Source organism: Phacochoerus africanus, chromosome 4 (genome assembly GCF_016906955.1).
Source record: "Phacochoerus africanus isolate WHEZ1 chromosome 4, ROS_Pafr_v1, whole genome shotgun sequence".
Taxonomy (NCBI): Eukaryota; Metazoa; Chordata; class Mammalia; order Artiodactyla; family Suidae; genus Phacochoerus; species Phacochoerus africanus.
Window position 1 is genome coordinate 50,755,133 of NC_062547.1, and position 27,244 is coordinate 50,782,376.

The window sequence follows — 27,244 nt, forward strand, 5'->3', positions numbered from 1 at the left end:
CTTTAATAAAAGAATTGACTGTACAAGGGTATTTCTCTTTCACAGTCTTCCTTTTTACCTGTGAGTTACTGGTTATGCTGTAGGATTAAACTGTTACAGCACTAAAAGGCAGCTATTTATATTTACGGAAGAGGCAATATTTACATTAGGTAGGATAAGCATAATAATGTTTTAGGAAGACGAGATAAAAGTTACTCAAGGCTAGCTTGTTTCTCACTGAACTGAGCTCCTCTGTGAATCTAATAATCAGTGCCTTGGTCTCCATATTGATAGATAATCTTTAGGGTAGTCATCTTGGTAGTTGCCATGAATTCATGTGGTTAGTCTGCCTGATAATCACTGTCGCTGATTCCCGACCCATTTGTTCCTGTTCCTGGCTTCCATTGTGAATGTCAGACTCTGTGGGAGCAGCACAGTATTTGGGATCTTATAACTTGACCATACACACTCTTTCCTTTTCGGGAAGCGACTTTGTTGGTACACATCTGTAGAGAAATTGTTGAATTGTCCACAAGTTGTAATGTTAGCTTCTGATTGTAGCTGTCTCTTCGGGTACTTGGTGCTAACATCCCAGCTGGCTGGCTTCTTTGTTCATGCCCATCTGCAGACTAATCCTGGTCTGATCAGAAGGTTTTTCAGTTTGCATTTGGGGATCCTAAGGATGCCTCCTAGTTGCGTAGGCTGTCGTACCTGCTTGGCTGGCGCATGTGTTGGTTCCCATGTGCAAAGCAGTTACACTTTGACCAGCTTTTAATTTTCCTACATCAAAATGTCTTGTTTTTCTGCATGCTTAACGCTAATGTCAATAGTTGTATGGTATCCTTTTGTTTTAGCCATATCTGCTAGGGCCACCAGCATAGTCTGAACCTGGGTCATGTTCCCATGCTCAAAAAGATCATAAGCTCCAGGGAAAAAGAAAGTCTATTCAGCAAGCATTGTTGGGAAACCTGGACAGCTGCATGCAAAGCAATGAAACTAGAGCACACCCTCACACCATGCACAAAAATAAACTCAAAATGGCTGAAAGACTTAAATATACGACAGGACACCATCAAACTCCTAGAAGAAAACATAGGCAAAACACTCTCTGACATCAACCTCATGAATATTTTCTCAGGTCAGTCTCCCAAAGCAATCGAAATCAGAGCAAAAATAAACCCATGGGACCTCATCAAACTGAAAAGCTTTTGCACAGCAAAGGAAACCCAAAAGAAAACAAAAAGACAACTTACAGAATGGGAGAAAACAGTTTCAAATGATGCAACCGACAAGGGCTTAATCTCTAGAATATATAAACAACTTATACAACCCAGCAGCAAAAAAGCCAATCAATCAATGGAAAAATGGGCAAAAGACCTGAATAGACTGTTCTCCAAGGAAGATATACAGATGGCCAACAAACACATGAAAAAATGCTCAACATCGCTGATTATAAGAGAAATGCAAATCAAAACAACCATGAGATATCACCTCACACCAGTCAGAATGACCATCATTAATAAATCCACAAATCACACGTGCTGGAGGGGCTGTGGAGAAAAGGGAACCCTCCTGCACTGTTGGTGGGAATGTAAACTGGTACAGCCACTATGGAGAACAGTTTGGAGATACCTTAGAAATCTATACATAGAACTTCCATATGACCCCACAATCCCACTCTTGGGCATCTATCTGGACAAAACTCTCCTTAAAAGAGACACATGCACCCGCATGTTCATTGCAGCACTATTCACAATAGCCAAGACATGGAAACAACCCAAATGTCCATCGACAGATGATTGGATTCGGAAGAAGTGGTATATATACACAATGGAATACTACTCAGCCATAAAAAGAATGACATAATGCCATTTGCAGCAACATGGATGGAACTAGAGAATCTCATCCTGAGTGAAATGAGTCAGAAAGACAAAGACAAATACCATATGATATCACTTATAACTGGAATCTAATATCCAGCACAAATGAACATCTCCTCAGAAAAGAAAATCATGGACTTGGAGAAGAGACTTGTGGCTGCCTGATGGGAGGGAGAGGGAGTGGGAGGGATCGGGAGTTTGGGCTTATCAGACACAACTTAGAATAGATTTACAAGGAGATCCTGCTGAATAGCATTGAGAACTTTGTCTAGATACTCATGTTGCAACAGAAGAAAGGGTGGGGAAAGAATGTAATTGTAATGTATACATGTAAGGATAACCTGACCCCCTTGCTGTACAGTGGGAAAATAAAAAAAATTATAAAAAAAAATAATCTAGAGGTTAAAAAAAAAAAAAGATCATAGGCTTCAAATATGTCACGTGACTTCCTACCATAAGCCTGAATAGCTTTAGTAAAGTTGCTCATATTCTCCAGCTGAGGCCAGTTTGTTGTCCTTCTTCACCAAGCCGGGCTATAGCTTGTTTATTAGTTCGTGGAGGATTTTGCCATCCCAGCTGAAAGTTGGTGCCAGTGCTCTTGACTGTCACCTCTTATATCCAGTTGCAAAGATCTTCTTCTGCCTGATAATCACACTTGGAAGCAATCTTGTTTTGGATCTCAGCTGAGAGCCTGTAGGAAGGGCTGTTGTTGAAAGTGAGTCATGATGGTTTTGGTTGCGGGAAGATGCTAAGCTTGGATTCTGGGGCTTCCTTGCACTCACTTCCCTGCTCCCGATCACAAGGTGTGGGTCCCACCACAAGATGCTTGTTGCTTGCTCCTCTGGGCTGTTCAGGAGACATCCAGGTGGGGGAGGTGGATGGTGTCTCGGCTACTCAGTTGGACTAGGTCCTGCTGAGCAAAACAGAGCCTCCTGGTTAGCTCCAGAGTGCCACACAAACTCAAAAGTTTATTAATTAGTTGTACCAGCTTGCATTCCCACCAGCAGTGTAGGAGGGTTCCCTTTTCTCCACACCCCCTCCAGCATTTGTTATTTGTGGACTTATTAATGATGGCCATTCTGACTGGTGTGAGGTGATATCTTATGGTAGTTTTGATTTGCATTTCTCTAATATTCAGGGATGTTGAGCATTTTTTCATGTGCTTATGGGCCATCTGTATATCTTCCTTGGAGAAATGTCTACTCAAGTCTTTTGCCCATTTTTCACTTGGGAGCTTTGGGTTAATAGATGCAAACTATTGTCTTTGGAATGGATTAGCAATGAGATCCTGCTGTGTAGCACTGGGAACTATGTCTAGTCACTTTTGATGGAGCCTGGTAATGTGAGAAAAAAGAATGTATACATGTATGTGTAACTGGGTCACCATGCTGTACAGTAGAAAATTGACAGAACACTGTAAACCAGCTATAATGGAAAAAAATCATTAAAGTTTATGAATTAGTTGTAAATCTATCAGTGATGTGGCTGTGTCTATTATAGGAAATTTTTTTTCTTACGTTCAAGAAGAAAATAGACTTTCCTTACCTTCAAGAAATGCCTTGAAATTATATATATATAATATATATATAATTATATTTATATATGTGTGTATATATATATAATTATATATTATATTTATATATATGTGTGTGTATATATATATATGTGTGTGTATATATATATATATATATATATACGCCTTAATTGAAAGTTTTTCTATTTTGTATTTATGTCAGCAGTGGTTTAGTATTGCATTGCACTGAAATATATCTATGAAAGGGATAGTAGAATGATTTCTCACATCTCTTTAAATATAGTAAAAGCTAAAAGTAGAGTCAATATTTCATAAGATAATCATAAAGATAATCCTTAGTAAAGTTTATCTCTTTAAATAGCTAATTCCGGCTATCTTAAAGATACTTTAAGTTAGGCCAAGAATTATCCAGAATGTTAAATATAAGTTGGGAAAAAAATTGTATACATTCAAGATTTGGAAAACTAAAGAGAAAAGTGACAGTTTTAGGTAAGTTAATTTTATTTTCAGTTCTGAAATTCATCTTCATTCATACCAAAAATTAAATATTAAAATCTAGGTCATATAGCTACTTACTGTTGGCTGAGATGATAGTAAACACCCCTGGTCTTTTGATTCTCTGATAAAGCTTGCTTCCTTCCTTCCTTCCTTCCTTCCTTCCTTCCTTCCTTCCTTCCTATTCCTCTCTCTCTCTTTCTCTCTGTCTTTTTTTGCTTTTTAGGGCTGCACCTCCAGCATATGGAAGTTCCCAGGCTAGGGGTCAAATCAGAGCTACAGCTGCTGGCCTACACCACAGCTATAACAACTCAGGATCCAAGCTGCATCTACAACCTACACCACAGCTCATGGCAACGCCAGATCCTTAACCCACTGAGCAAGGCCAGGGAATTGAACCCAAGTCCTCATGGATATTAGTGGGATTTATTTCCGCTACTCTGCAACGGGAACTCTCTTTTAATTTTTTTTTATTATAATTGATAGTTGATTTATAATGTTGTGTTAATTTCTTCTGTACAGCAAAGTGACCCAGTTTTACTTTGTTTTATTTTTTCAATTCCACATGTAAGTGATAACATACAGTATTTGTCTTTGTCTGATTTATTTTGCTAAGTGTAATACCTCCAAGTCCATCAATGTTGCAGTGGCAATATTTCATTCTTTTTAATGGCTGAATAGTATTCCATGGTGTACACACACACACACACACACACACACACACACACAGACACACACACCCACACCACATCTTCCATATATCCATTCATCTGTCAATGGATGCACTTAGGTTGTGTTCCATATCTTGGCAATTGTAAATTGCTTATGAACATTGGGGTGTGTATACTTTTTGAATTAGTGTTTTTGTTTTATTTGGATATCAACCCAGGAGTGAAATTGCTGGCTCATATCTGGTGGTTTTTATTTTTATTTTTATTTTTTACAGCTGCACCCATGGCTTACAGAAGTTCCTGGGCCAGGGATTGAATCTGAGCTACAACTGGGACCTATACTGCAGCTGCAGGAATGCAGGATACTTTAATCTACTGAGTCAGGCCGAGGAATCAAACCCTTATCTCCACAGTGAGCCAAGCCACAGGAGTCAGATTCTTAACTCACTGTGTCATGGCGGGAACTTTTGGTGGTTTTTAAAATAAAGATTATGAAAGTACTAACTTCTGAGTGCTTATGAAAAACACAACTTTTTTATTTTTTTTTGTAGTTTGCTCATTTGCCCAGAGCTTTGTTTTAAAATTTGTAGCCGTTTTGAAAATTTGGCTATGATTTAATGGCAGTTGTTCAACAGTTACTAAGCACTTTAACCATAGTAAGTGACACATATGTCAGTCACTGAGATGGGTGTTGATAGTATGGCAGTGAACTAGATAGAATCTGTCTTCTTAGAATTAAATTTATAGTAATAAGAGACTGGTACTAAATATAATGAATAAGTAAATTATATAGTACATGAGAAGTGATAAGTACTATTAAAATATAATAAACCGTAGTTCCTGTCATGGCTCAGTGGTTAACAAACCCGAATAGCATCCATGAGGACGTGGGTTCGATCCCTGGCCTCGCTCAGTGGGTTATGGATCTGGCGTTGCCGTGAGCTGTGGTGTAGGTCGCAGATGCATCTAGATCCCATATTGCTGTGGTTCTGGCATAGGCCGTAGGCTAAGCTCCAATTCGTCCCATAGCCTGGGAACTTCCATATGCTGCTGGTGCAGCCCTAAAAGACAAATAAGAAACAAACCATTGGCAGAAACAGTGTAGCCCGTTAGTTTGTAAATAACCAAAGCAACCAGTTACCTATTGCTGCTTGGCAAATAGTCTAAGGAAAGCAAATAAGCTTGGTTAAATAGTTTTCTTTTTCCTTTTTTTTTTGCTTGTTTTGGGCCTTACCCATGGCATATGGAAGTTTCCAGGCTAGGGGTTGAATCAGAGCTGCAGCTGCTGGCCTATGCCATAGCCACAGCAATGCTGGACCCAAGACGTGTCTGCCACCTACACTGAAGCTCAAGGCAATTCCAGATCCTTAACCAACTGAGCAGGGCCCTGGATTGAACCTGCGTCCTCATGGTTACTAGTCAGATTACCGCAGAGCCACAATGGGAACTCCTTAAATAGCTTTCAGAATTTTGCATATTTTTAATATTACCAAGAAAATTGTAACTACTTACTTTTTATTAAAATTAAAAAAAAATTTATGGCCACACCCATGGAATATGGACCTTCCTAGGCCAGGGATTGAATCTGAGCCGTAGCTGTGACCTGTGCCTCGAGATGTGGCAATGCCAGATCCTTTAACCCACTGTGCTAGGCTGGGGATCAAACCCTCATCTCCACAATGACCTGAACTGCTGCAGTCAGATTCTTAACCCACTGTGCCACAGTGGAAACTCCTATAACTACATACTTTAACGTTACCAAATTATTGAAGAAAATGTCTTTAATGATGAAGTAGTGATAGATACTAGTTTCTTGGCTTAAAGTAGCTAAGAATTATTCATACAGGTGAGTTGTACGTGACTGTGGTTATAATTTTCTGTAATCAAATAGATTACACGTTTAGTGTGCAACCTATTTGTATATGATAAAATATTTAAAAAAATTTTGTATTCCATTCAAGGACAGCAGAAAGAGTAGAGAGATTCATCACACATTTGCAGTTTATCATTAAAGCGTGTTAAGTACAAGTACAAAAAATCTTATGTATTGCTAAGTTAATTCTGTAACTGGGCAATTGCTTAACTGATGCAGGGCTTTCCAATTTGAGGCTTCTAGAGAAAAGGTGATTCTGTGTACTTTTGGTACCAGGGATTTTTTTTCTCCTTAATCATTTATGTACGTAATACAGCATTTAAGGATTTATTCTTTTAATATAATCTATGAACTTGATCCTTCTTTTAGATTATCTAGTTTCAAAATATAGAAATATGTAAGTAAGGTTTTTTTTGTCCTTTAAGATCAGTAATGTTTAGTGATTCTCTTTCACCTTTTTTTCCTGCTTGACAAAGATTTATATAGAAAGACTTACTAGTAGGTTGTGATGTAGGTATTGGTAGACATTTCTCTAAAGGTTCTTCTTATAATAGTGTGACCCTCATTTAAAATCTTCACTGGGCTAATGATAAAAAATGTCGTGTAATCTTAGGGTTTGGAAAGGACCTTTAAGTTTTCCTGGTCAAATTCCAACTTCCTTTTTTGATGATTTAATCAGTTTGTATAAAGTACTCTTGCCAGGTGGTCATGTAGCTTCTTCCAATGACCCATCCCTAAGTATTTTCTTAGTGCCTGTTAGGTGATGGACAATGTGTTGGGTGTTGGGAATACAACAGTAAGTAAGACAGGTGGGGCCCATGCCCTTGTATTCAGTCTGGTAGCATTTTTATAGTGACAGTAAACTTGATTTTGTGTATATATATAGTCACCTTCATAGTTTTTATAGGGTCTTGTTCTACTCCACAGATTTATGAGAACATTAACCTGACCTATTCATGTTAACATTCCAATTGTTGCTATATTTGAAAATATTGTTTTTTCCTTCTCAAAAGCTTGTTTCTAAATTTGTGTTAAAATATATACATGTTCATATTTATTTTTTTCAAAAATTGGAAGTTCTAAAATGTTTAGATATGTCATTAAATTACAAATATAGGTCTTTTAACCTAAAAAATTGGATTTCCTAGAACATATGCTGGGCAGAATGTTGAATCTTACCACCTTATTTAATTATATTACACTAAGTATGATTTCCAACACTTACATAATCTAGTTGAAAGTGATTAAGACGGTAGGTCCTAAGTGTTATACTATGTACATGTACATTCAGGATCTTAATTCACTTGCCTCCTGCTTTTCAAAAAGAATTTCTAACTCAGGAAAATCTTTGGACATTATTTTTAGCTAGCTTTGCAACATTGTATTAGAGACCAGAGACTAGTACCAGCTATTGCTGGTAGACTCGTGAACTCTTGCTCCTGCTCTGGCAGTCATTTTTGGAGGTGTTAGCTGCAGTGCTCCAAGGTTGTGCAAACATTACAAGAACATTGGATAATAAATTAATCTACTGTGTATCACACTGTATACCTGTATGTATACATACAAGTTTTAAATACCAATACTGATGTATTTTATAGTCTCAAATCGCCTTAGACCTTTGGTTCAGGTAACTACTCCTTATATGTGGAGCTTAGAGCTCAGTAATTGACTAAAGTCATTCAGTGGTCAGTTACCAAGTTGTTAGATGAGACTTTTCTTCTAGATTTAAAACAGAAGTAAAATAGGAGTATCTAAAGTGTAGGTCAGAATTAGCTTTTATTTCTTTTTGTCTGTCAAGAGAAAGAACAGGATCTAGCAGTCCCTGCATCCTGGATTCAGGGTGCTGAGAAGTGAGGAATTCATAAGAAGGACCTTCAGAGTTGTCCCAGGGCTTTGGATGACTGAAAGGTTTGGAACAGATTAGAATTTATAAAGCCTGAGAGCAAATAAGCTTCAGTAGGGGAGTGTGAAACTTGCCAGGGATTGGATGCCCTATGCCACTTGTATTGAAGTATTGAGACCACTGACGTCAGCAGTCTTGATTTACCATGTATGCTGTGTAAATAATATCTTCAGTATTTCAAGAAGTGAAAACATTTGGAGAGTACTGTGATTTATCTGTTCTTAAGCTTCTTGGCCTCTATTTCTATTTGATTCTTTCTGTTTAGTAAAGTCCTTTTTTTTTTTTTTTGACCGACCTGTGGCATTTGGAGCTCCTGGGCCAGGGATCAGATCCAAGCTGCAATCTTAACCTAAGCCTCAGCTGGGGCAATGCTGGATCCTTAACCCACTGTGCCGGGCTGGGGATCAAACCCATTTCCCATCGCTCCCACAATGCCATGATCCTGTGTGCCACAGCAAGAGCTCCATAAAGTCCTTATTAAAGTCTCCAAACTATCTCATTGATAATTATTGGAACCAAAGTGAATTATAGGAAGCACTGTGCTTCCTTAAGGGTCGTATAAGTTATGATTATGGTAATTGACGTGAGAGCATCCTACCCACAAGCGTAATTTAGGGGTTAAAAGGTCTCTTGATCTAGCTCCCTTTCTCTCCTGCAGATTTTATTTCTGGTGCTAAGACCTTAAAGTCTGTTTTTCATTTGAATAGGGAATGTGATTGGTACATTTTTAGTTTACTCTAAAGTTTTGCTTATCCAGTGTTTGGCATATTTCTGAAAGGGAATATTAGTATATAGGCTAAAATCATGGGCTGAAGTTAGGGAGAACTTTTATGGGGACATGTAAAATATTTTATTATAATTATATCTCATAAAACTGATAGAAGAGACTTGCAGTTTATGTGGAAAAGATATTTTTGATGTTTTATTAATAAGATTGGCACAAACTATTGACTTCTTGAAGAGCTGATGTAGTTTTTGGCTACAGAATTGCAGGATGATAATAGTGGAAATGGAGTATGTATTTAATTGTCAGGGTTTGGTTGGATGACTAATTGAACATGAATGCACTGCAGGACCAAAAATTATCTCACAGATTCAAATATGGGTGACTAGGGGAGTTGGAGTACCTTGACAAGATACAGGGAAAGTAGAAATAATTTCAGTTGTATCCGTTTGGACTCTGCAGATGACTTTAAGGTATAATACCTTAAAAGACAATTTGTTAAAGTGATTAAGAACGTGGACTCTAGAATCTGGTTGCTTGAGTTTTAGTTCTGGCTTCTCCACTTAGTAACCCTGTGATCTTAAGTCTTAAAGAAAGACTTCATCAGTCTAATAAGAATAAAAATAGTATTTGATTTATCATTGTAAAGATCAAATGAACTAATACACATAACCATGCTTAGAATCATCCCTGTACATAGGAGTCATTATGTTGGCTGCTGTTATTGTTGTTATCATTATTAGGATATGTTTTGCAAAATAATTCTATGATTTGATATAACACTTAGTGATATGAAGAGGATTTCTTTCATTAGGAGCAATCTAGGAAATTTCACTCTTATTTCCTTTCCTGCTTTCAATACCCTCTCAAATTTGTAGAACCAAGGTGTGGAAGATTTATTGTGCAGTTTTAATTATTAAATCATGTTAATCTTATTGTGTATTTTAGGAAATAGTAGAAGAAAAAGGTCTTTGAAAGTTTATCGCTGTTGATTATCTTAAAATGCCATTTTGAAAATGTTTATTGCCTACTTTTGTCATCCTCATCTAGACACTGTGACTTAGCCTAATTAAAGTCAAAGCTGTCATGTCAGACTCATTTATGCTACTCCCCCTCACTCTATGATATTAGCTTTGTTCTTCCATGGATTTATGTGGTCCTCTGGTCTCTCCTACATAGGTCAGGTTTTTCTCACCTCAACTCTCATACACTAAGTGAATGTTTTCATGGAACCTATAGGAAGCAATTTGCTTTCTCAGAAAAACTAAACTAGCCTAAAAACTTGGAGCTTTTGTTGTGGTTCAGCAGGTTAAAACCCAGCTTAGTGTCTGTGAGGATGTGGGTTCAATCCCTGGCCTTCCTTAGTGGGTTAAGGATTGGCATTGCAGCAAGCTGTGATGTAGGTCATGGATAATGCTTGGATCTGGCGTTGCTATGGCTGTGGCATAAGCTGCAGCTGTGGATCCCATTTAACCCCTAGCCCAGGAACTTGCATGTGCCACAGGTATGGTCTTAAAAAAAAAAAATAAAACCTTATCTGGAAAAGCTATTTTCCACAAACTGCAGATGAAAAGGTCAGTCAGAGGAAAGCTGTCAGACTGGAGGAAGCCCCACACATAAACAGGGCTGTCCCTAGTTATTCTTGGATCTGTGAAAATCGTGTAGTAAATTTAATGAGCCTGTTTTAACTGCATGCCAGTTGGAATTTCAAGGGGCCCTAGCAATTTGGTGCCAACGATCACCAAAACTTGTGGTTGTTTAATTTATTTCAAAAAGAGTATATTTAAGTCTATGCCTAAAATATATTTTAGTCAGCTGAATTTACTATCCTTTCTTGAATGGAAGAGAATGCTATACCATTTCAGTTAATGTTCTGTCTAGCTCCAAGGAGGAGACTTGCTCAGATAGCTTTGAACACCGAATTCTTATTTCAAACAACTCTGCTTTGGGTATTCGACATTAGGTGTGTCTTATTTCATTCTTGGCTGTGCATGTTATTGTGAATTATACTCTTCCATTGCCCCAGAGGACAGAGGTTTCATTTAGTTCCATTAGTTGCCATCAGCATTCATTAGGCTTATATTCAGTTGCGTACAACAGAAAACCCAAACAGTAGTGGCTTAAATGAGGTGGGATTTTTTTTTTTTTTTTTCCCCTGTAACATGAAAAGTGTGGAGTTAGGTGATTTGGTGTTTTGAGCTGGATGTATTGCCATCCTCAATAAAATCTCCTAGTGAGGGAAAAAGAGAAAAATAGATATTGGGTGGACAGCTTATTGTCTGCTACATCCTTCTATATAGACAGTCCTTATAGAGGAGCCTTCAGCTAGTAAACCCTGGACTAATTATTTGTATCCAGGCAATTAAAGTTGGTTTATGTTGAAGTTTTTTGTTTTTCAAGTCATAAAGAACTGCTTTGGCTTGATTTTTGAAGAAGGCATAGGGTAGTGTAATTGGCAAGTGCCATGAGGCTTTATGCTCTGTTCATTAGGAATAGAGTTATTTAAAATGCTTGTGAAAAGAATGCATAACTGTGGCTATGTGTGTTTATGGTAGTTGGGATAGAGGAGCAACAATTGCTATCTTTGAGGGATTTCCTGTCGTGGGTGCAGCCCTAAAAAGACCCCCTCCCCCCAAAAAAATTGCTATCTTCTGGTAATCCAGCCTCATTGCTAATTCAGAATCTTTGATCTTTCCAAACATGGTATTGTATTTTGTTACGTATTCTATTAGAATTGTATTTTTTTTTTTTTTAATGGCTGTACCTGCAGAATGTGGAATTTCCTAAGCTGGGGTCCAAGCTGCCAGTCTATGCCAGTCTATGCCACACCCATAGCAACAGCGGGTCTGAGCCACACCTGTGACCTACACTGCAGCTCACGCAACACTGGAACCTTAACCCACTGAGCGAGGCCAGGATCGAACCCGCATGGATGTCGGGCTCTTACCCACTGATCCACAATGGGAACTCCTAGAATTGTGTGCTTTTTTTTGTTTGTTTGTTTGTTTTTTTACTTTAATGGCAGTTCACTGGTATTTATTTAGTAGCTTTGAATATTTAGCCAATATTTACCCTCTCCTCCTCTCCCTACCTCAAGTTTTCGCTCATCCTTGTATCCCCAGTACCAGGTATATATGAGGTACTAAATAAGTATTTGTTGAATAAATGATTGACTGAAGGAACAAGAATGGTAGCATTCTGTTTTACTCTGGGATCAGGAATTTGCTATTTTAGGAATTCACCTTTTCAACTTTTATACAGCTCTAGATAGACAACATAATAGAATAGAAATAATATGACTTTGGAATCATTTACACAATAAGCCTTTTTTGTTCCCCTACTATGTGTCAGGTACTCTGTTAGATGCTAGAGTAGAAAGACAAATAGGTATGTTCTCTTATCTCAAGGGAACCTATAAAAACTTGAATTATTGAACTTACTGTGTAAGTGCTATATGTGTATACCAGGTTCTAAAGCTGCATGCATAAAAGGCGTATTTAACCTAGGTTGGAACTGTGGGTTTCAAGTGAGCAGTGTTGCAGTATGAGAAGACTTTTCAGAGGAAAGACTACCCCTGTGGGTCAGAATTAGCCAGGTAAAGGTGAATGGGGATTATGTTCTAGGTAAAGAACACTGCATAGGTACAGATAAGAGGATGGGGTGGGGGGAGGGAGAGGTTGGTGGGATATGGGGAGTGGCAGAAGACATAAGGAAGCAACTAATGAAGGACTTAGACTTTATCCAGAATATCATTAAAGATATTTTCAAAACAACTGTTTTCTTTCTGATGAAAGGGGAAGCACATTTTTATCTTTTAGACATCTCAGAAAAACAGAAAGGTATGTGAAGAAGACTGTGATTACTTGTAATCTCTTCAACCAGAGATAACCAGTGTTAACATTTTGGTGTACATACTGCATAATTCCTCTGTTTCCCTCCCTTCTCATTTTCTTACCTTCTTTCCCCCTTTTCTTCTCTTTTCCTTCTCTGGCCAGATTTGGATGGCCCTTATGGCAAGGAATTGAAGGGCTCACTGAAAAAAGAGGTTAAGGCATGGACAGAGGTAAAGTTTTTTCTTGGAGTCATTTTCTTTTCTTTTCTTTTTTGCTTTTTTAGGGCTGCACCTGTGACATGTGGAAATTCCCAGGCTAGGGATGGAATTGGAGCTGCAGCTGCAGGCCCATGCCACAGCCACAGCAACGGCGGATCTGAGCTGCATCTGGGACGTACACCACAGCTCATGGCAACAGCCAGATCCTTAACCCCCTGAGTGAGGCCAGGGATCAAACCCACATCCTCATGGATAATAGTCAGCTTCTTAACCTGCTGAGCCACACTGGGATCTCCTGAAGTCACTTTCCGACATAAATATTTTAGAAAGAAACCTAGTTTTGGGGGTGGGGAGTTTGGATTTAGTTAATAATAGGTTTGTGTATTTTTTTTTTCACAAAGCACTGAGGATATGTCCATTTCTGTTTTAAGAACTTTCAAAAATTACATATTTAAATCTCATGATAAACTTACAAGATAAGTATTACTATTTCCATCTTATAGATGGGGAAGTTGAGGCACAAAGAGGGCAAGTAATGTGTTCAAGGTTTACATAGTTGTAACTGATAAAGCCTGGAATCCAGGCTCTGAATTTATATGGCATTCTGGGTCCAGCTTTCATGCTCATTACACCATGCTATCTCTCAGGTTGAGGCCAAAATGTACATGAAAACAGTCAAATAAATATATCCAGCAGGCATGTGGTTATGCATTTGAAACCCAGGGGACAACTGGGCTTGGGGATATAGATTTGGAAGTCATCACACAGAAGTATATTAAAGTCATGAGAAGTATTAACATTTCCAATATCTTTAGTCATATTCTGTGATGATACTGAATGTACCTGTTTCCTGATTTCTTTTCGCTGGGAAATCTCACTTTGGCATTATTCCTTCTTAAACTGCGCCTTATGTAACTAGATGTACTGCACACAAAATGACTATATTTTCCCATTTGGAGACAGATATTCTATTAATGCAACCAAAGCTGCATTATTTCTGTTTTTTTTTTTCCCCTTTCCTTTAAATAACTGTACTGCATCCCCAAACACACATGCTGGCCTTGTGGTTACCATGCCACACCTGCTCTTCTTTGGGTTTTGTTTACATGAAAGTTTACTAAATTAAATCTGCACCATGAGGTACTTATGATTTTTTTAAGAGCCAAAATGAGAACTTTATATATCTTTAATTTATTTGAAGTTTGTTACCGTATACTACCTAGCCATTTTACTTTTCTTTCTCATTCGGGGAAGAGTCAAAAAACAAAGGAATTTTCCAAAAAGAGTTCAAAATATACATAAACTTTGCCTAGTATTCCTGTTTTTGCCTGCTTTTAGACATCAGATATGTCACAGAATTGACTTATACAGCTTTAAGAGGACCCTGTATGAAAAAGGGAAAATCAGAATCAAGGATGTGCGAAGGTTATTGAAATCAGTTTTGTGTAATGAGTAGCACCTGATCAGATCAGATAAAAGAATTTTTTTTCCTTTAAAAAAATTTGTTGTTTATCTTTAGAAAAGGAATAAAGGGGTATGGTTGTAATGCTTGGTAGTTTGTAATTATATCGCAATAACCTGCTTTTGTTTGTAATAAAATTTAGACCTGTCATATATAAAAATACTTAGGTGAATATGAGGAGATACTATTTTTTTGTGAGAAGAAGGTTTTTTTTGTTTGTTTGTTTATGCCCCCCCCCTTTTTAGGGTTGTGCCTGTGGCATATGGAAGTTCCCTGGCTAGGGTTCAGATCAGAGTTGTAGCTAAAAGCATACACCTCAGCCACAGCAACACCAGATCTGAGCTGCATCTGTGAACTGTACCACAGCTCATGGCAATGCCGGATCCTTAACCCACTGAACGAGGCAAGGGATCAAACCCGCATCCTCATGGATACAGGTTGGGTTTATTTTCGCTAAGCCACAATGGGAACTTCTGAGAAGAAATTTTTTAACATTAGAAAAACGTGCTTTCTAATCACTTTATTTTTTCAACAAATGCTTTTTTAAATTAATGAATTTTATTACATTTATAGTTGTACAACAATCATCACAACCAAATTTTACAGCATTTCCATCCCAAACCCTCAGTGCAACCCCTCCCCCCCAACCTGTCTCATTTGGAAACCATAAGTTTTTCAAAGTCTGTGAGTCAGTATCTGTTCTGCGAAAAAGTTCATGTGTCCACTTTTAGATTCCACATTTGATGTTGGTGTCTCACTGTTTGACTGACCTCATTTAGCATTATAATTTCCAGGTCCATCCATGTTGCTGCAAATGTCATTATTTCTTTCCTTTTAATGGCTGAATAATATTCCATTGTGTATATGTACCACCTCTTCTTTATCTGTATCAATGGACATTTAGGTGGTTTCCATGTCTTGGCTATTGTATATAGTGTTGAAATGAACATTGGAGTCTGTGTGTCTTTTTGAGTCATGTTTTTCTCTGGATAGATGCCTAGGAGTGGGATTGCTGTATCAAATGGTAATTCTATTTTGAGTTTTCTGAGGAATCTCCATCCAGTTTTCCACAGTGGTTGCACCAATTTACAGTCCCACCACAGTGTAATAAGGTTCCTTTTTTTCAACACTCTCTCCAGCACTTATTGTTTGTAGATTTTTTTTTTGTCTTTTTGTCTTTTTTTTTTTTGTTGTTGTTGTTGCTATTTCTTGGGCCGCTCCCGCGGCATATGGATGTTCCCAGGCCAGGGGTTGAATCGGAGCTGTAGCCACCGGCCTACGCCAGAGCCACAGCAACGCGGGATCCGAGCCGCCTCTACAACCTACACCACAGCTCACGGCAACGCCGGATCGTTAACCCACTGAGCAAGGCCAGGGACCAAACCCGCAACCTCATGGTTCCTAGTCGGATTCGTTAACCACTGCGCCACGACGGGAACTCCTGTTTGTAGATTTTTTGATGATGACCAGTCTTTGGTACCTCATAGTGGTTTTAATTTGCATTTCTCTAATAATTAGTGATGTTAAACATCTTTTCATTTGTTTTTTGGCCATCTGTATGTCTTCTTTGGACGATTGTCTGTTTAGATCTTCTGCCCATTTTTTGATGGAGTTTGTTTTTTTGGTTTTGAGTGGTAGGAGGTGTTTATAAATTTTGGAGATTAATCCCTTGTCAGTCGTTTCATTTGCAAAGATTTTCTCCCAGTCTGTGGGTTGTCTTTTCATTTTGTTCAGGGTTTCCTTTGCTGTGCAGAAACTGTGTGTGTGTTAAATTTAATTAGGTCCCATTAGTTTATTTTTGTTTTTACTGTCATGACTCTAAGAGGTGGATCTGAGAAGATACTGCTGTCATTTATGTTGGAGAGTGTTCACCTTTGTTTTCCTCTAAGAGTTTTGTAGTGTCTGGTTTTATATCTAGGTCTTTAATCCATTTTGAGTTCATTTTTGTGTATGGAGTTAGGGAGGATTCTAATTTCCTTCTTTTATGTGTGGCTGTCCAGTTTTCCCAGCCCCACTTTTTGAACAGGCTGTCTTTTCTCCATTGTATATTCTTGCCTCCTTTGTCATGGATTAGTTGGCTGTAGGTGCATGGGCCTTCTGTCCTGTTCCACTGATTGTATTTCTGTCTTTGTGCCAGTAACATACAGTTTTGATGATTGTTGCTTTGTAGTATAGTCTGAGGTCCAGAAGCCCGATTCCTCCAGCTCCATTTTTCTTTTTCAGGATGGCTTTGGCTGTTCTGGGTCTTTAACATATTTTGTTCTAGTTCTGTGAAAAACATCCTTGGTACTTTGATAGAGATTGCATTGAATCTGTAGATTGCCTTGGGTAGTGCAGTCATTTTGATAATATTGATTCTTCCAATCCAAGAGCATAGTATGTCTTTCCATCTGTTGAGTCATCTTTGATTTCTTTCATCAGAGTCTTTATAGTTTTCACAGTACAGGTCTTTTGTCTCTTTAGGTAGGTTTACTCCTAGGTATTTTATTCTTTTGGATGCGATGGTAAATGGGGTAGTTTCCCTAATTTCTCTTTCTGATCTTTTGTTGTTAGTATATAGAAATGCAGTTGTTTTCCGTGTATTAATTTTGTATCCTGCAACTTTGCCAAATTCATGGCTGAGCTCTAGCAGTTTTCTGGTAGAGTCTTTAATTTAATTTAATTCAATTAATTAATTTATTTTTTATTACTCAATGAATTTATCACATTTATAGTTGTATAATCTTTAGGATTCTCTAAGTATATAGTATCATGTCATCTACAAATAGTGGTAGTTTTACTTCTTCCTTTCCAATTTGGATGGTTTTTACCTCTTTTCCTTCTCTGATTGCTGTGGCTAGGACTGCCAAAACTATGTTGAATAGTGGTGGTGAGAATGGACAGCCTTGTCTTGTTCCTGATCTCAGCGGGAATTCTTTCAGCTTTTCACCATTGAGAATGATGTTCGCTGTGGGTTTGTCATATATGGCCTTTATCGTGTTGAGGTAGATTCCCTCTATGCCCACTTTCTGAAGGGTTTTTTTAATCAGAAATGGGTGTTGGATTTTGTCAAAGGCTTTTTCTTCATCTATTGAGAGAATATAGTTTTTATTCTTCAGTTTGTTAATGTGGGGTATCACACTGATTGATTTGTGGATATCGAAGAACCCTTGCATCCCTGGGATAAATCCCACTTGATCATGGGATTTAATGTATTGTTGGATTCAGTTTGCTAGTATTTTGTTGAGGATTTTTGCATCTATGTTCATCAGTGAAATTGGCCTGTAGTTTTCTTTTTTTTTTTTGGTATCTTTGTCTGGTTTTCATATCAGTGTGATGGTGGCCTCATAGAATGAGTTTGGGAGTATCCCTTCCTCTGCAGTAGTTTCAGAGGGAGAGGTGTTAGCTCTTCTCTAAATGTTTGATAGAATTCTCCTGTGAAGCCATCTGGTCTTGGACTTTCGTTTGTTGGAAGTTTTTTAATCACAGTTTCAATTTCATTACTTGTGATTGGTCTGTTCATCTTTTCTTTCTATTTCATCTTGGTTTAGTCTTGGAAGATTGTACTTTTCTAATAATTTGTCCATTTCTTCTAGTTTTTCCATTTTATTGGTGTATAGTTGAATGTAGTAGTCTCCTATGATTCTTTGTATTTCTGTGATGTCTGTTGTTACTTCTCCATTTTCATTTCTACTTGGATTGATTTGAGTCCCCTCTCTTTTTTTCTTGATAAGTGTGGCTAAGGGTTTATCAGTTTTGTTGATTTTTTCAAAGAACCAGCTTTTCATTTCATTGATCTTTTCTATGGTTTTATTTGTTTCTATTTCATTGATTTTTGCTCTGATCCTATGATTTCTTTCCTTCTACTAACTTTAGGTCTTGTCTGTTCTTCTCTCTCGAGCTGCTTTAGATGTAAGTTTAGCTTATTTATTTGAGCTTTTTCTTGTTTCCCAAGGTGGGCCTGTATTTCTATAAACTTTCCTCTTAGAACGGCTTTTGCTGCATTCCATAGGTTTTGGAGTGTCGTATCTTTGGTGTCATTTGCTTCTAGGTATTTTTTAATTTCCTCTTTGATTTCTTCAGTGATCCATTGGTTGTTTAGTAGCATGTTGTTTGGTCTCCACGTGTTTGTGTTTTTTTTTTTTTGCAGTTTTTTTCTTATTGTTGATTTCCATTCATACAGCATGGTTGGAAAAGATGCTCGATATGATTTCAATTTTCTTAAACTTTCCGAGGCTTGATTTGTAGCCCAGGATGTGATCCATCTTAGACAATGTTCCATGTGCACTGGAGAAGAATGCGTATTCTGTTCCTTTTGGATGGAAAGTCCTAAAAACATCTATTAAGTCCATCTGGTCTAATGCTTCATTCAGGGCCTGTGTTTCCTTATTGATTTTCTGTCTGGATGATCTGTCCATTGCTGTAAGTGGGGTGTTAAAGCCCCCACTATTATTGTATTATTGTTGATTTCTCCTTTTCAGGTTGTTAGCAGTTGCCTTATATATTGTGGTGAACCTATGTTGGGTGCATATATATTTCCAATTGTTATATCTTCTTCTTGGATTGATCGTTTGATCATTATGTAATGTCCTTCCTTGTTCTTATAATGTTTTTTAAGTTCTGTTTTGTCTGATATGAGTATTGCTACTCCAGCTTTCTTTTGATTCCATTTGCATGGAATATTTTCTTCCATCCTCTCACTTTTAATTTGTCTGTTTCCCTAGCAGTGAAGTGGGTCTCTTGAAGCCAGCATATATATGGATCTTGTTTTTGTATCTGTTCAGCCAGTCTGTGTCTTTTGGTTGGGGCATTTAATCCATTAACATTTAAGGTAATTATTGATATGTATGTTCTTATTGCCATTTTATTGTTTTGGATTTGTTTTTGTTGCTCTTTTTTCTTCCCCTCTTCTCTTGTGGTTTGACGACTATCTTTAGTGATGTATGTGAGTTGATTTTTCTTATTTGTGTGTGTATCAATTGTAGATTTTTGGTTTGCAGTTGCCCTAAAGTTTTGATATAGGAGTCTATATATAGATACATAGATACATATACATATATATGTATATAGATACATATGTATGATTTTTTTTTAAGTTGTTGGTCTCTTAATTGCAAGTGTATCTCCCGTGTCCTGCATTAGCACCCTCCTGTTCTCACAATTTCTGATTTTGGTACTATAAGTGTGTGTAGATGATTTTTTATCTTTACTGTATATATGCCTTTACTGGTGAGACTTGTCATTTGTGGGATTTTTATTTCTGGTTGTTGCCTTTTCTTTTCTGCCTAGAGAAGTTCCTTTAGTGTTTGTTATAAAGCTGGCTTAGTGTTGCTGAATTCTCTTAGCTTTTGCTTATCTGTGAAGCTTTTGATTTGTCCTTCAAATTCGAGTGAGAGCCTTGCTGTGTAAAGTAATCTTGGTTGGAGGTTTTTTCCTTTCATCATGTTAAGTATATCATGGCACTCCCTTCTGGCCTGCAGAGTTTCTGCTGAAAAATCTGTTGATAACCCTCTTGGGCTTCCATTGTGTGTTATTTGTTTCTTTTCCATAACTGCTTTCAATATTTTTGTTTTTAATTATTGGTCAGTTTGATTAATATGCTTCTCAGAGTTCCTCCTTGTGTTTATTTTATATGGTACTCGTTGTGCTTCCTGGATTTGAGTGAGTTGTTCCTTTCCCATGTTAGGGAAGTTTTCGGCTATTATTTCTTCAAATATTTTTTCTGCCCCTTCTCTCTTCTTCTTCTGGCACCCCTATAATACGGATGTTGGTGTGTTTAACGTTGTCCCAGAGCTCCCTGAGACTCTCTTCATTTCTTTTCAATCTTTTTTCTCGTTTCTTTTCCACATCAGTGGTTTCCTTTAGTTTGTCTACCACCTCGCTTATTTGTTCTTCTGCCTTCTGTATGCTGCTGTTGGCTGCTTCTAATGAATTTTTTTATTTCAGTTATTGTATTTTGTATCTCTTCTTGCTTAAGTTGTATATCTTGTATTTCTTTGCTCAGTGTTTCCAATAAATTATCCATCTTTGCCTCCAGTTTATTTCCAGTGTCCTGCATCATCTTCAGCATCAACAGTTTAAGTCTTTTTCCTGGAGGCTGAGAATCTCCTGATCACTTAGCTGTTTTTCTGGGTTTTTTTCTTTAGACCTTATCTGAGTTATAGTTCTCTGTCTTTTCATTTTTATAGGTTTTTGGTGTGGTGACCTTTTTGCGACAATAGATTTGTAGACTCTTTTACTTCTAATGTCTGCCCCCCTTGTGGCTGAAGTTAAATTATTCTTTGACCCATGAATTATTTATTTATTTATTTATTTATGTCTTTTTGCTATTTCTTGGTGACCCATGAATTATTTAAAGCTGTGTTTCTTAATATTTTGGGGTTTTGTAGATAGCTCTTTTTTTATTTAAAGGTTTTAAATTTAATTCTACTATGATCAGAGAATACAGTTTTGTGTGATTCAAATCATTTTAATTTATCCAGTGCCTTTGACATGGCCCAGAACATGGTCAGTTTTGGCCTCTACTACTTACGTTTGATACTGTTATAATTTTTCTTCTGGGCAGTTGTAACATCCAATCATTGCTACTTCGTCACTGCTTACATTTCACTTTTGCCTGAATTATTATTCCTGAACACCAATCTGATTTGGTCATTCTTGCCTTTCTCCAAAAGTTCTGGTATATGCCACTGCAGAATGAAATTCTGGCAGTACAGAAGCTCTCTGGAACTTGGACTATACTATGGACATTTTTAAAGATGTTAAGTACGTATGGTGTGTATATGCATTGCTGAATACAGGTGAACCCTTGAAGGTTAGAGATAGTGTATATCAGAATATTAGATTTGGGAGTTCCCATCATGGTGCAGTGGAAGTGAATATGACTAGGAACCATGAGGTTGCATGTTGGATCCCTGGCCTTGCTCACTGGGTTAAGGATCCGGTGTTGCTATAATTTGTGGTGTGAGTTGGAGACGCAGCTTGGATCCCGTGTTGCTGTGGCTGTGGCATAGGCCAGCAGCTGTAGCTCTGATTCAACCTATAGCCTGGGAACCTCCATATGCCACAGGTGCAGCCCTAAAAAAAAGCAGAAGCAAATAAAAAGAATATTAGATTTGGAGATAAGACATAAATGTGTTCTCTTCTAAGGGAGATGCATGCCAACCTTTAGTACAGAAATTTGGGAGGAACCCTTTAGTTGTCAGGAATCTTTTGAGAAGTGCTGACTATTGTTCCTGTAATGATTTCACCCCAATTCCAGAGGTTTTAGTCATGTGTGATTGTGAATTTAATACATTAGGTGATTGCTCCACTCTGCCTTTATCCTTATTTGGTTATCTGTCCTCCCATTTCATGCCTGTTCCTGCATTTATTTAGCAATTTACCTTTTTATATAGCCTTGGAGGGAAAAATCCACTATACCACACCAAAAAATAAATGCCTCCATCACATACCTGGCGTATTTATGACTGTTTTCTTTGAAATGTTTGTTAAGTTTGAACTTAATGTGGTGCAAAATGTGGGACATTTGTTTTAAAGTAGAATTATCACAGATGATGAGTTGTTTTCAAAGTGAAGCATTTCCAGCTGAACTCCTTAAAAAATAGATTTTGTAGACTGGATAGTTTCATTCATTAAAACATATTCAGTTATTTAAACAAAGCAGGTCAGTCAACTTACAATAAAATTAAATGTTAATTTTTTTAATTTCCATTCCTCTTCCATCAGTAATGCTGTTCTCTAGAAATAGTTAATCTGTTCATCTTCATCTTCTCTATTGATATTTGTTCAATAAATAGAACAGTGTTTTGCCTCTGCACTGTTGAATTCCAGATCCACAGACTCCATGAGCATAATGAAATGGTGCCTAATTTAAGCTGCTACATTTTGAGATGTCTTTTTATGCACCAAGAGTAATAGGAAGTTAAGTGGAATATGACCATGCTAAAGAGAAAAGGCGTTTGTACTGCTTTAGCAAAAGTCCTGAGATAGGATGTTAAGTTGTTTGAAACTTAGTATTTATATTGGATTTGCAGGAATGTTAGGTAATAATGGAGAAGGGAAGGCTGCAGAAGTGGTAGAGACCAGTTGATTATGGCTCTTAATACTTCATTAATGGATTTGAACTTTTTTATGTGTGTATTGAGACCATAAGTAGTTTTTGTTTTTTTTTCTTTTTTCTTTTTTTTTTTATTGGAACACCCACGGCATGCGGAATTTCCCAGGCCAGGGATCAAACCCACACTATAGCAGTGACAACACTGGATCGTTAACCTGCTGAGCCACCGGAGAACTCCATATATAAGATTTTTTAAGTATAGAAGATTATATAAAAAGTGACCGTGGAACTTTTTCTCTTGCATCATCCCAACTTCCTGGAATGTCTCAAGTTGATTTATGCTTATATGTGTTTACTCAGCAAACATTTGTCATACATATTTTTTTCTGATGGGAGCATGGTTCTTAATAAAGTGTGAAGCGTTATGTTTTTGTTTTGTTCTGTTTTTGTTTTCACAATACTATATACAGTCAAAACGAGAGTCTAGAGAGAAAGCTATCCGTATGTTATTTATATCTCTAAATAGAGCATTAAAAATTACCATGGCTTTATGCATACATTACATAGTCATATTGAATATTCAGAGCATGAATAAGCTAGAAAAGACTTGAAAGTTGGAGTTCCCATTGTGGCTCAGTGGTTAACGAATCTGACTAGGAACCATAAGGTTGTGGGTTCAATCCCTGGTCTTGCTCAGTGGGTTAAGGATCTGGTGTTGCCATGAGCTGTGGTGTAGGTCACAGACGCAGCTCAGATCCCACATTGCTGTGGCTCTGGCATAGGCCGGTGGCTACAGCTCTGATTAGACCTCTAGTCTGGGAACCCCCATATGCCGAGGATGGGGCCCTAGAAAAGGCAAAAAGACCAAAAAAAAAAAAAAAGAGAAAAAAGAGAAAGACTTGAAAGTAAAAGTTCAGAAAATATTACTTGGTGAGGACACACATTTCTGTTCTGTGGATTCACGAAAACTTGTTTCTTGATATCTGTGAAAAAGCCATTTGGGAATTTGATGATCTGGAGATCAATTTAAGGAGAATAGACATTTTGACAATATTGATCTACCAAATTGTGAACCCAGACTTCTGTACATTATTTAGGTCTTCTGTAATTTCCTTTATCAGTGATTTGTAGTTATCTTGCAACGTTGTTCAAATCACTTATTTGTTTTATTAGTTTATGTTCATTTTTTGGAATGCTTTTATTTTACAATTCTTTTTTTCTTTTTGTCTTTTTAGGGCCACATCAGCGGCACATGGAAGTTCCCAGGCTAGGGGTTCAGTTGGAGCTGTAGCTGCTGGCCTATACCACAACCACAGCAACAAGGGATTCGAGCTGCATCTGCGACCTACACCACAGCTCATGGCAACGCTGGATCCTTAACCCACTGATCGAGACCAGAGATTGAACCTGTGTCTTCATGCATACTAGTCACATTAGTTTCCGCTGAGCCACAAAGGGAACTCCTATTATTCCTATTCTTAAAAAATATTCTTGGACTTTGCCATCATGATAGCATACTCGTGACTCTGCTATCTTGGTCAATATGACCTTTAAAAATTGTTTTTCACATAAATATTGTTTTGTACAGAAACTAAGAAAATCTAGGAAAATATGTTTTGTTTCTAAGTCTTTGTTTTTCTTTATCTTATATTTATTTATTACCTATCATTTTCTGTCAGATTTGGGTTCCAAAAGCCTTCTTCAGTTTTTCCTTAAAAAGCAGTTGCTATTTTAGTATCTGAAATATTTGTTGTCTGAAAAATATTTTTTAAGGAAACCATAAAGCTAGATATCAGTACAGAACAAATTTTATATTTTGAAAAATAACGTGTTTTCTTTGTTAATTGTTTTATTGCTTTTATAAAAGATTACTTTAGAACACAGGTAATAGCTAGTGTTATTTATTTCTGTGCATGTTGTTCTACATGGGATTATATCCCAGAGGGGTAGCAGATTTGTTGCTGTCATGTCTTTCTTTCTTTCTTTTTTTTTTTTTTTTTTTGCTTTTTAGGGCTGTACCTGTGGCATATGGAGGTTCCCAGGCTAGGGGTGGAATCAGAGCTGTAGCCGCTGGCGACAGCAACACCAGATCCGAGCCACATCTGTGACCTATACCACAGCTCACGGCAACGCTGGATCCTTAACCCACTGAGCAGGGCCAGGGATCAAACCTGCAACCTCATGGTTCCTAGTCAGATTCTTTTCCGCTGCACCTTGACCAGAACTCTGTGTCATGTCTTTCTTTGATCTCTCTTTACAGGCAGAAATTTGTATAATTGACTAAAGGCTGCAGTACCTCATTAATGGGACGGGTAAGAAAAGGGGCCCAGTACATCAATATTTTATAGAATAAACAAGGATTGAGTGGAGTTAATAACACTTTAAGGAGGGAAATACTGTAATAAGACTGTAGGCTTTGTAGCAGACAGAATATTTCATATCTGGATGCATATTAATGTCTACTTATGGTATCTACCCCTTTGAGTTCAACCTGAGTTTTCCAGAATGATTCTTTATAAGTGTTTGTGTCAGTTACACTTCCTGTCATTGCATTGCAAGTGGTACCTTTCTTTAGACCAATATTCTCTTTGGAGATGTATCAACTTGTAAACAGTTTAAAAATTATAGTCAATATAAATTCTGAATACAGATACTTCCTCAGACTTCTGGCTGGTGAAATCATTATATTGGTCGCTTAAAATTGGTCTACAAGTTTAATGTGCTTGGTAGTGGAAGCACTAAGAAATCAGTGACTTTATGGCATTATAGCGTGCCATTTATGACATTAACATATCAGAAGTCATTTTTGCTGTGCATGGTGACTTCACACCAGTTATACTGATAACTTTTTTTTAGAGAAATAACATAACAGGACCTTTGCAATTTGGGTAGGTAGAAGGAAAAATGGTTTGATCCAGTATAAACTAGTCTTAAAAAATAAGGTTGTTATTCTTAGAAGTTGTGTCTTTGACGTAGAAACTTGCTATATTAATCCTATTTTTAAAAATAGGTGTGAGAGTCACATCTTCACATTACAGGAGGACCTGATAACATAGTCCCTTGAAATATAGAAGAATTACAAATTACACTCCTAAGTCTCTAGGAGATAAGGAAATTAATTTATATTTAAGTGGCAGGGAGTTCTTGTTGTGGCTTTGTGGGTTAAGAACCTGACATAGTGTCTGTGAGGATGCGGGTTTGATCCCTGGCCTCACTCAGTGGGTTAAGGATCTGCTGTTGCCACAAGGTGCAGTGTAGGTCACAGATATGGCTCGGGTCCAGTGTTGCTGTTGCTGTAGCGTACACCTGATAAGAAATTAGGAGGTTTTGTGCAGTATTTTAGGTGATAGAATATGTTTATCCAAGGTTGTTGCTAAAAGAAATTTTTTTGTTTGTTTTTTTTTGTCTTTTTGCCTTTTCTAGTGCCGTTCCCTCGGCATATGAAGGTTCCCAGGCTAGGAGTCTAATCAGAGCTGTAGCTGCCGGCTTATGCCAGAGCCACAGCAACGCAGGATCCAAAGTGCACCTGCAACCTATACCACAGCTCACGGCAATGCCGGATCCTTAACCCACTGAGCAAGGTCAGGGATCGAACCCACAACCTCATGGTTCCTAGCCGGATTCATTAACCACTGCACCACGATGGGAACTCCTAAAAGAAATTGTTTACGGAGTTCCTGACTTGGCTCAGCGGAAACGAATCTGACTAGCATCCATGAGGATGAGGTTTGATCACTGGCCTTGCTCAGTGGGTTAAGGATCCAGTGTAGGTCACAGACATGGCTTGGATCTGGCATTGCTGTGGCTGTGGCTTAGGCTCGCAGCTACAGCTCCAATTCGACCCCTAAGCCTGGGAACTTCCATATGCCGTGCATGCAGCACTAAAAAGACAAAAAAAAAAAAAAAGTTTAAAATGTTCAGAAATGGTGCACTTCATGCCTGTGACACAGGTTACTTATCTGCTAATGATGATGACTTAAGTATGTGCTTCCTTCTCAGAATTTCAGAGAGAAATCTCAGGAATGAGAGAAATCTAGGTTGAAATCTTTGAGCAGTGATGTTTCTTTCTTAAGGAAAGGTGCAGAATGACAAGTCTTAAGGGCGTAAAGAGGATGGATAACTTCTGTTCTTATTAGTCTGAAGGTTATGTCAGATGTTTCAGGAAATGATATTTGAGCACCTTTAGGCTTAGGAACTTTATGGCATTTAAACGTTACATGAGTTATATCCAGGCAACAAATTTCCTCTGTCATCTCTGTCCTAACTTTTCCTCCCCTTCCCAGTTCTTCCAGCCTTACCTCAGCATTTGTTAAACAGTTGATTGTCACAGAGACAAATATTAACACCTTTATTTAAATTAAAAAACAAATTCAGGCCTTTTCTAGTAGAAGAGGATAAATCCAATTTAACTGATTTAAGTATTAGTGTTATCAAATGAATTACATGGGATCCATTTTTTGTAAATTGAACTAAATTTGTAGTTTGAAGATTTTGGTTAGAAGATATTTAGAGCTTGAGAGAATTTAAAAAATAATAAAATACATAATTTTCACCTATGCTTCCAGAAAGGTAGAATAGATGTACTTTACCTTATTTTCCCCACTAACTATAGCTAAAGTCCCTAGGCATTCTAT

At 37.5% G+C, this 27,244-nt stretch overlaps 1 protein-coding gene and 1 pseudogene across 2 annotated transcripts in view; one reads left to right on the forward strand and one right to left on the reverse strand.

Annotated features, from left to right (window-relative positions):
- Positions 1–27,244, forward strand: part of SBF2 (SET binding factor 2) — a 456,096-nt gene that overhangs the window by 98,797 nt on the left and 330,055 nt on the right. The gene's annotated exons all lie outside the window — the stretch shown is intronic.
- On the reverse strand, positions 240–2,720 carry LOC125123879 (calponin-3-like; annotated as a pseudogene).